Consider the following 8,837-nt stretch of genomic DNA (forward strand, 5'->3'; position numbering starts at 1 on the left):
TTAAGGTCGAATGTTTTGGAAGCAGAATGCCCGCCACATGACTGCCCTGCTGGACAGCTCCTACAGGGAGCTGATCGAGCACAAGAAGAAGAGGAAAGGGGAACAACAATGTAGAATGAGCTCTTCTTACGTCACCATGTGCTTTTGAACACCAGCTGACTGACAACACAAGCAGTGACAGAGACCTCCACATTCAGAGCTACTAACAGTTTGCAAGGCCAGTGTTTCACCCAGAAGTCATAGAAGTCATAAATCAGTCCGATGGCGTCATGGTAACCCATGCTGAATACACATTAATGGGATCAATTATGAACATGTATTTTTGTGAAGAGGGGATGAGTGTGATAAACTAAAATGCTTTCCTTTGTTTTTAAGGTGCAGTCCTAATTATTTAAAAAAAAATGATGTTCCTTAGTATGTGACAACCTGAACTTTGTATTTTCTAAACTCAGTTTTTATATATCTATCTCCCTCATCTCCCCAGATGCATAGACAATGAACACGTCAAAAACGTGGAGAAGCTGTTGCGGGCAGCAGAAGCGCTGCCAGCGATCACGCAGACGCTGAAGGAGCTCGGGGAATATGTCCGGGCTAACAAAGTCAACACGGTGGCCCTGACTGACCCCCAGGTGACTGATATGTCGAGGTTTGTGACTTTGACATTATTTCTGTATAAGCCATATTCTGCAGCATTAAATTAAAGTCTTTGCTTTACCCGCTTCTAACTGCCCAGTCCCACTAGTGGGTTCATTCTTACAAACCAACTTCGCACTGCCAAGCTTTGGTCAGATATAATTATATCTATCAATGAAGCCGCAGCCGGCAGACACAATGTGTATCAATATATTCAATTAAAGTCAGATAATATTGTTATCATGCAAACAAGAATAACAATAATAAGGGGAAAGAATTGTCAAAATAACATGTTTGCCTTTTTGAAAATGGACCCCCTAATATTTCATCATATTCCGTTAAAACAGTAGATGGGAAAACATAAATGTTTTACTTAGCAGCGTCAACAGATATAGATCTCTTTCATGAAAAAGTGCTTTTGACTTTCATTCCATGAATTCACTAAAATGGTTCATCTTGCAGATGTCATGACGACCCGAAGCCTCATTGGGTGCAGGGTGTGCGTTGACCGGTGGTCCGCCACCAACACACACTGCCCCAAGTGCAGGGATGAGACATTTCCCTCCAAGTATTTTGCCATCACAGGGATGAGGGAAGTGGTGGATGTGTTCCGGGACACCATCGGAAATTAATTTTTTGTATTTTTATAAATGGTTCTGTTTCTTTTTCTTTATCGTTCGAGTTCCTTGTGTTATTGTGTTACATGTTCAATAAATGTGTTTGAACAGTTTATTATTTGACCTTAACTTGCCCTGTATTTCATTTAGAGTCATTTGTTTATTCTTGTGACTGAGTAACACGTTGGTTGTTATAACACACAGCTCTGACTGACTGTTGTTATAACACACACAGCTCTGACTGACTGGTTGTTATAACACACAGCTCTGACTGACTGGTTGTTATAACACACACAGCTCTGACTGACTGGTTGTTATAACACACACAGCTCTGACTGACTGGTTACTATAACACACACAGCTCTGACTGGTTGTTATAACACACACAGCTCTGACTGACTGGTTGTTATAACACACACAGCTCTGACTGACTGGTTGTTATAACACACACAGCTCTGACTGACTGGTTACTATAACACACACAGCTCTGACTGACTGGTTACTATAACACACACAGCTCTGACTGACTGGTTACTATAACACACACAGCTCTGACTGACTGGTTGTTATAACACACACAGCTCTGACTGGTTACTATAACACACAGCTCTGACTGACTGGTTACTATAACACACAGCTCTGACTGACTGGTTGTTATAACACACACAGCTCTGACTGACTCGTTGTTATAACACACACAGCTCTGACTGACTGGTTGGAGGACTGATTCTGAAAACAATTATGTAAATCTGCTTTGTGCCACTCAGCTGCTCAACTGCAGTGTTATTGAATGTGTTGGTCAGAACCAGATCAATCACATCAGGTATGGGCAGGCACGTGCACAGGTAGAGCCCTAGTGGTGCTCAAGCTCCTCCCCTTTGCCCTGGATGAGTAAAGGGCCCTTTTGCTGGAGACACATTTTTTTTCATTCATCCGTATTTAAGAATAAAAGTTACTCTCTCTGTCATCAAGTCCCCCCAAATGTGTTTTTATATCCGACGGGGCATTTATTTGAGTTATTGTGAGAATTTCGCCCCGACCCGCTCTATCAATATCGCTCATTTTGAAAATGAGGTCAGAGGGCAATACGGATCCGTATCAGACCAGGAGGGCAATACGTGGCTGGCATGACGACCCATTAGCCAATCAGAATGCTTGTACTGTTGTTGCTATATAATAATTCATCTTTATTCATAAAGAAAATGTAAGCTAGCGGTCTGATGCTGCCAGAGGAAATGCAGGTCGAGGACAGCTCCATCAGTGTATTGCTGCTAATGCTTGTCAGAATGTTTTTTTGGAATTGGGTGCCCTTTTTTTTGGTTTGAGCACCTGCCCCCCAAAATGTCTGTGCACGTGCCTGGGTATGGGTGATATTTGTGGTTACTCTTCTGAACATGTGTTTGCAGTGCATGTGCTACACTACCAAACTTAGCTTTTCCGTTGCTACTTAATTGACTTGGAAGCTAAATAAGCACCACATCAAATTCCACTCCACTGAGGTGTGAAAGAGCGAGGGGCGTTGGCCCTACTGCTCTGGAGAAATATTACATGTTAGGGGGAAAAAGAAGAGAAAATGATATTATGGTTAACTAGTTTGGAGACCCCAAACTAGTTAACCATAATACTCTCCAAGTATTTGTTTGTAGCTTTCCGATCTTCGGCGTCTAAGCACTCATAAAGCCCCCCCACCAGAATCAGCTTTAAGTGTGTACAAATACAATGAAAAAACTTATTTCAAAGAATCATATATATATATATATATATATACACACATACATACACAGGAAAAAGGGGAGAGTAATTTTTCCAGAGTTAACATTATTTTCCTCTGAAAGAGTCATTTTTATTCATTTCAGATTATAATTATTTCCGATGACCACAAGAATGGGAGTAAAAAAACAGAGTAAACCTTATTGGAGTATTATTAAGAACACGCCCACTAATGTTTGTTAAGTTTTGTTTCCGCCGCCAGTTTCTCGTCCCGCAGTGCAAAGTCGAGTTGAGTGGCAGTGAGACGGCGGTGAGCCAGGTAAGTCTGCAAAGTACGAAATATCGATTTTAATAGGATAAAATGTCATCAGCATTTTTTGTTTGCTTATTTGAAAAGTAAAGCCGGTGAGTTACATGATAGCTGGCGAATTTGTGTGTTAGGGTCATTTTCTCACGTTGTTCGGTTAGTAAGCACATGTGTTTTACTCTAAATTGAATGGTGTACATTGACGTGACATCTTGTGTGTGTTTCAACTGCTATTCGGCTAGCAAGCACGAGGTTGGCAAGCCTGTGTGGTTTTTATTAGTTGGAATGCTTCAGCAGTCCAACTCTTGTTCTTGTAATCTTTATTAGTTGGAATGCTTCAGCAGTCCAACTCTTGTTCTTGTCTTCTTTAATAAACTTCTTTTTATTATTCTATTTCTTCCGTACCTTTTTTGTCCCTTTTCAACTCCTTCATATATTCAGCTATTTAAACAATTCAAATATTAAAAAATTCAGCTTCTTCAGGATTAGATTGGAAAGACTTTTCATATTTCTAATGTTTCAAATGTTTGTATATTTAAATACTTTTATGCTATTTTTAATTCATCAGTTCCTATGTAGAAAATATTCAACTTTAAAAAGCTTACAGTATCTTCATATTTTCAGCAAATTCAGCTATTTAATTTTTCTTATGTTCAGATAGCCTTCAGCTATTATTGTATATTTTCAAATATTTTTTATCTCTTCACATTTTCAAATTATTAATTTTTTTATGGAATAAATAATGAATGGGATCCAATGGGGGAAATCTTCAAATCCGCTTCAACTTTAAAAGCTTACAATATCAGCATACATTCAGCTAAATACACAATTCCACCTTTAAAATGTTGACAAAAGTGTTAGCTATAACTTTATAATTCATCTTCTTTTGATAGCTCTTATAGTTATTTAATTGTTACCATTTTAGTTGTATGTGTTTTTCCGCTCCTCCTGGACTTTACAATGGGTGTGTGTGTGGGACCTTAGAGCTGTGACGTCATCGCTAGAGGGGACAGCTGCGTCAGGATCAAGCGGAAATTATTTTTGTAAATCGTCACTACGGCCATAATTATTACTCTTTAGGCATAATTTTTTGATAAAGTAGTAGGGAATCTTGTGCTTGTCGTAGACATGTGACTATGGAATCCAACAGTTTGCCAGATTTTTCTAGAGAAGCCTTAAAGAGGGAGGAAGTCCACCTTTCTGCTCAGTCATCTCCATTGTAATTCTGAGCACCTTTCAACTTTTTTGAAGCAAACAGGAACATTTTCTGAACTGCGATTAAACTCTCATTTCTTAACCTAAAAAATATTTAAGGACATGTAAACATTCACACAAGCCTTGAGCATCTCCTAATGTAGACTTCTTTAGGATCGGAGTTATAGTTCTGTCAAATCCAAATGTTCTGACAGGTTGCTTCATCAGATTCTGACCTGTCTGTCTCTCACTAACACAGGTGTTTCACGTTAGGCTAATCAGTGGCGGATCTCACACACAGTCTTGTTTATCATACATTATGAACCACTAAACAGACCAAAGGTTTGTGCGCGTGGCCACCTGTGCGCGCGCGTGTGTCTTTAAATGGAGAGATAGAGGAGAACCAGCATTTGAGTTTCTCAGGTCTCATTTAACCCACAAACATATCGGTGCGTTCGCCTCAATCTTTCCTCTCTATTGATTCTACCATTTTGGTGATTTGATCATGTTTTTTTTGACAGGGTTTAACAAATGCTTTTGTAGAAAATCCACTCGGTGTTTTGATCGTCTATCCTTCACTCTGGTTTCTCCCTCTTTCTTTATTTATCTTTCTCCTTCTGACTCAATTTCTTTCTCTCTCTTGATCTCACGTCTGACTTTCCCCCCTCTCTCTCATTTCTTGGATTGTGATTCATATCTTTGAATATTTAGAAGATAAAGTTTTGCTTATCTTTTCCAGTTATACATTTCCACCCAATATGTTTGTGCTTCAATATTTTCAGCAGGAAGTTTCCCTTTTTGATATGTTCAGATGTTTAAGCTATTTTCAGCATATTTCAGCTGTTGGCAGCTATTTTCAGCTATGTTCAGCTTTAAAAAAAAGCTATTACAGCTCATTTCAGACATTTCCAGCTATTTTCAGTTAATCATTTCATATTTCAGCTATTTCCAGACATTTTCAGTTATTCATTTCATATTTCAGCTATTTTCAGACATTTTCAGTTATTCATTTAATATTTCATCTATTTTCAGCTACTTTAAAAAAAAAAAGCAATTTTGTTTTTATTTTTCAGCTTCAAGCTTTAAAATGTTAGCATTCCAACGCATTTTCAGAAGGAAATGCTCTTTCTAGTTTAACCTGCTGTCCGGTTAGTAATGTCTGTTTTGTTAGACCTGCTATTTGGTTAACAAACACATGTGTTTTACTCTGAATTGAGTCCTGTACATTGACCGTTTTCGCTCTGCTGTTCGATGAGCAAGCTTGTGTGTTTTACTTCTATTTTGATCTGCAGTTTGGTTAGCAGGTATATACTTCTACTGACATTCCTTCAGGGCCAGTGTGTTGGACGAGCATCATACAAACCTTATAGACATGTCATTTACGTAACTTGTTGCTGCTATAGAGTTGGCCATTATTTTGTTCACCCGATTTACTTAACCCTTGTGTTGCCTTCGGGTCAATTTGACCCGATTCAATGTTTCACCCTCCTGTCGCCTTCGGGTCAATATGACCCGATTCAATGTTTAACCCTCCTGTTACCTTTATATTTACTAACATCTTTTACCCTTGAGGTCAATATGACCCCAGCTATTAAAATCTCCAGAAAATTATTAGAATTAATATTGTTTTCCAAGTTTAAGTGTGAGGTACTTTATGTTTGTTTGTTGACTCCCGAAAGAACACCGACATTAAATATTGAATCGGGTCAAAATGACCCGAAGGCAACACAAGGGTTAATCAGAGCAGCATAGACAACATGTGTATGGAATAAATCAAGGTGGACAATGGATTATAAATGTTAATGAATGACTTTGTAAATAGATGTGCAAAATCTAATAAAAATAACCTTTCATGTCATGTAGGATGAATGCTGTTGGCGTGAAGTACAGAGATCGACAAAAATACCTCTATTTTGAGGGCCAAGTTACCTACACATTGTTTTTGGAAAGTGGTGAGTGGAAAACCTAATGAATTTCAGTCTAACACAGTAAACAAACTGAAGCTGTCGGTTTGGGGGCATGGTGCAGATTTTAATGAACTATTACTAAGGAGAATATATACCTTAAACTGTTGAGGTTTATATTGCTTATTTTATTAAATTTCCCTTGTTCTGGAGTTCATATTAAATTTTAAGTGCATTAATTTTTTTAATGTTCACAGCTTCCAAGAAGTTCAGCATCCCAACCTTGGACTTAAGAGTCTTTGATGACACAAAGACTGAGGTTGATGAGGAGGTCTTTGATTTCCTTATGAAAAAACAAAACCTGGTGTGCTCGAGATTTGTCTCGCACAAGGTCCAAATCTAGATGGTAAGTTTCTTAGTGTCATTCATTTTTTCTTTTTTAATGAGCAGGGTAGAGTGGATAGTGAAAGGGAGAGAGATTGGGGGAATGATGATCAGTAGTCAGGAATTGATCATGATCACTGCATTGGGCATTGCCAACATGGACCATGTGCCACGTAGCCACTGAGCACACCAGTGTCATTCATTCTTTGAGTCTTTGCGAGCCTAACATGTTCTATTTAAGACGAGCAGATAAATCTGCTGGATTGTTAGTTTATTATAGTTCCAATAATCTTTGTTTGTGTGATATTTTTTTGGTAGTTACTGTAATACTTTTGGCAATTGTATGGTGTTAGTGTTAATCCTACCAGCTGAATGTTTACATGGTTTGACAGGTTGCCTGAGTTCCCCTGCAAGCAGCTCCTTTACCAGCTCCAGTGGGGATATTGATGGGGACTCTGATGACACCGTAATATTGCAGTGCAGTCCTGCCACAAGACGGAGAGCTGAAAACACCTCTCTTGCCAAAGTAAGCAATGCTGATTGCACTACACGCCTTCAAAAAGTTTACATTTTAAACAATTAATCGATTTGTTGTTTGGTCAATAAAATGTCAGTTTCCCAAGCCGCAAGATGAGGTCCTCAAATGTCTTGTCCACAAACTAAAGGGATATTGAGTCCATTGTCATAAAGGAACAAAGAAACCAGAAATATTAACATTTAAGAAGCTGAAATCTTCTTAAAAGCTTATTTTCTTTCAAAAAAACCTACTCAAACCAATTATTCGATGATCAAAATAGTTGATTAATTTTTGTTTGATTAATTGTTGCAGCTCTACATAGAAGTCTTGTGTGCTAGTAGATGAGGAGATTTATGTGTTTACATTGATCTGATTTTATAGTAGTGTAATTTTTTTTAATGTCACCTAGATGATTGAAGATGTTCTAAAGAACAAACCTGGCGGAGAGAGGATCATCAATGAGTATGCTCGGACAAAAAGTCTTAACAGACGGCAGGCGGAGCGACATGGTCAAGATATTGGTTGCAAAAATAACAAGTGAACATGGGTATGCTGAAATATTATTTAATTCACAACTAACGCGTTTTGTATGCACCAAGTTTGCTGACGGTGTCATTTACACTCCAATATTTTCAACAGTGCTCATAGTTTGTGTGTATATGTGTAGGACAAGTCCTTCAAGGCGTGTCAAAGAGGACCACGCAAAGGGGATCATCAACTTGTTCCCATACCTGGCTGATCCAAGGAGCAAGTTTGGTTATGTAAGTACAGAAAACAATTAGTCCTACCTATTTAGTCTTCACTTCTAAACTCAACAGTTTTTGAGCATGATGTACAGCTAGATTTAAAAAATATGTATCTATTAACTGCTTGGCTATGGTTTGAGAAAAACTAAAGATGTTAACATTCATGCACGTCCACCATCTCTGCCGTTTTTCCTTAACTGATCATTTAAAACCCTTTTGAGTTTAGCAGTCCAGTCTTGAGCAAGTTCAGCTCAGCTGCTGCATTTTTTAGATTGAAGTGTTCAAATATTTTATCCTGCTAATTCAAACTTGTTCAAAATAACAATTCATTTCAATCTGAATAATACCTTTTTAGGAACATTTTTACAATGCAGAAGATGGGAGTGGGTATCTGGCTTGGAGATTGAAGTTTGTCCAAAAGGAAGCTTCTGATGGACAAAAGAAGGCCATGAGACTCAAGAACACAAATGGGTATGTGTTGTTGTTACCTGTAACCAAACTGCATACATGAGAATCATGGCAGAGTTCCCAAGTGTTGTTTATTAAATCCTAGGACACTGTCATATCCATATCCACTCAGCTGAAAGAGACTTGAGGGAGGACAATCCCCAATAACTGACAGCTTGTGTTCTGAGGCCATTGCACTGATGAAGCATACAGCTGATGAAGGAATTGTTATGACGAAGATGAAGCAGACCTTCAACTATCGTCAAAAGATCATTCATGATCCAGTGAAGTCCTCTGATGTCTTTCTGGCCTTCCCAAGATTCCTGGACATACATTGATTAGTATGTTCAACTTACTTCATTGTAACTTGTATTTTAA

The 8,837-nt window shown here is 38.3% G+C and overlaps 1 long non-coding RNA gene across 1 annotated transcript; it reads left to right on the forward strand.

The window, feature by feature from the left end:
- The first annotated feature begins 7,149 nt into the window (after nucleotides 1–7,149).
- On the forward strand, nucleotides 7,150–8,478 carry LOC130211953 (uncharacterized). Its single transcript, XR_008835211.1, has 4 exons — nucleotides 7,150–7,275; nucleotides 7,676–7,813; nucleotides 7,934–8,027; nucleotides 8,368–8,478. It is a non-coding gene; the product is annotated as an uncharacterized LOC130211953 (long non-coding RNA).
- Nucleotides 8,479–8,837: the final 359 nt, after the last annotated feature.

This window comes from Pseudoliparis swirei, chromosome 21, assembly GCF_029220125.1.
Source record: "Pseudoliparis swirei isolate HS2019 ecotype Mariana Trench chromosome 21, NWPU_hadal_v1, whole genome shotgun sequence".
Classification (NCBI taxonomy): domain Eukaryota; kingdom Metazoa; phylum Chordata; class Actinopteri; order Perciformes; family Liparidae; genus Pseudoliparis; species Pseudoliparis swirei.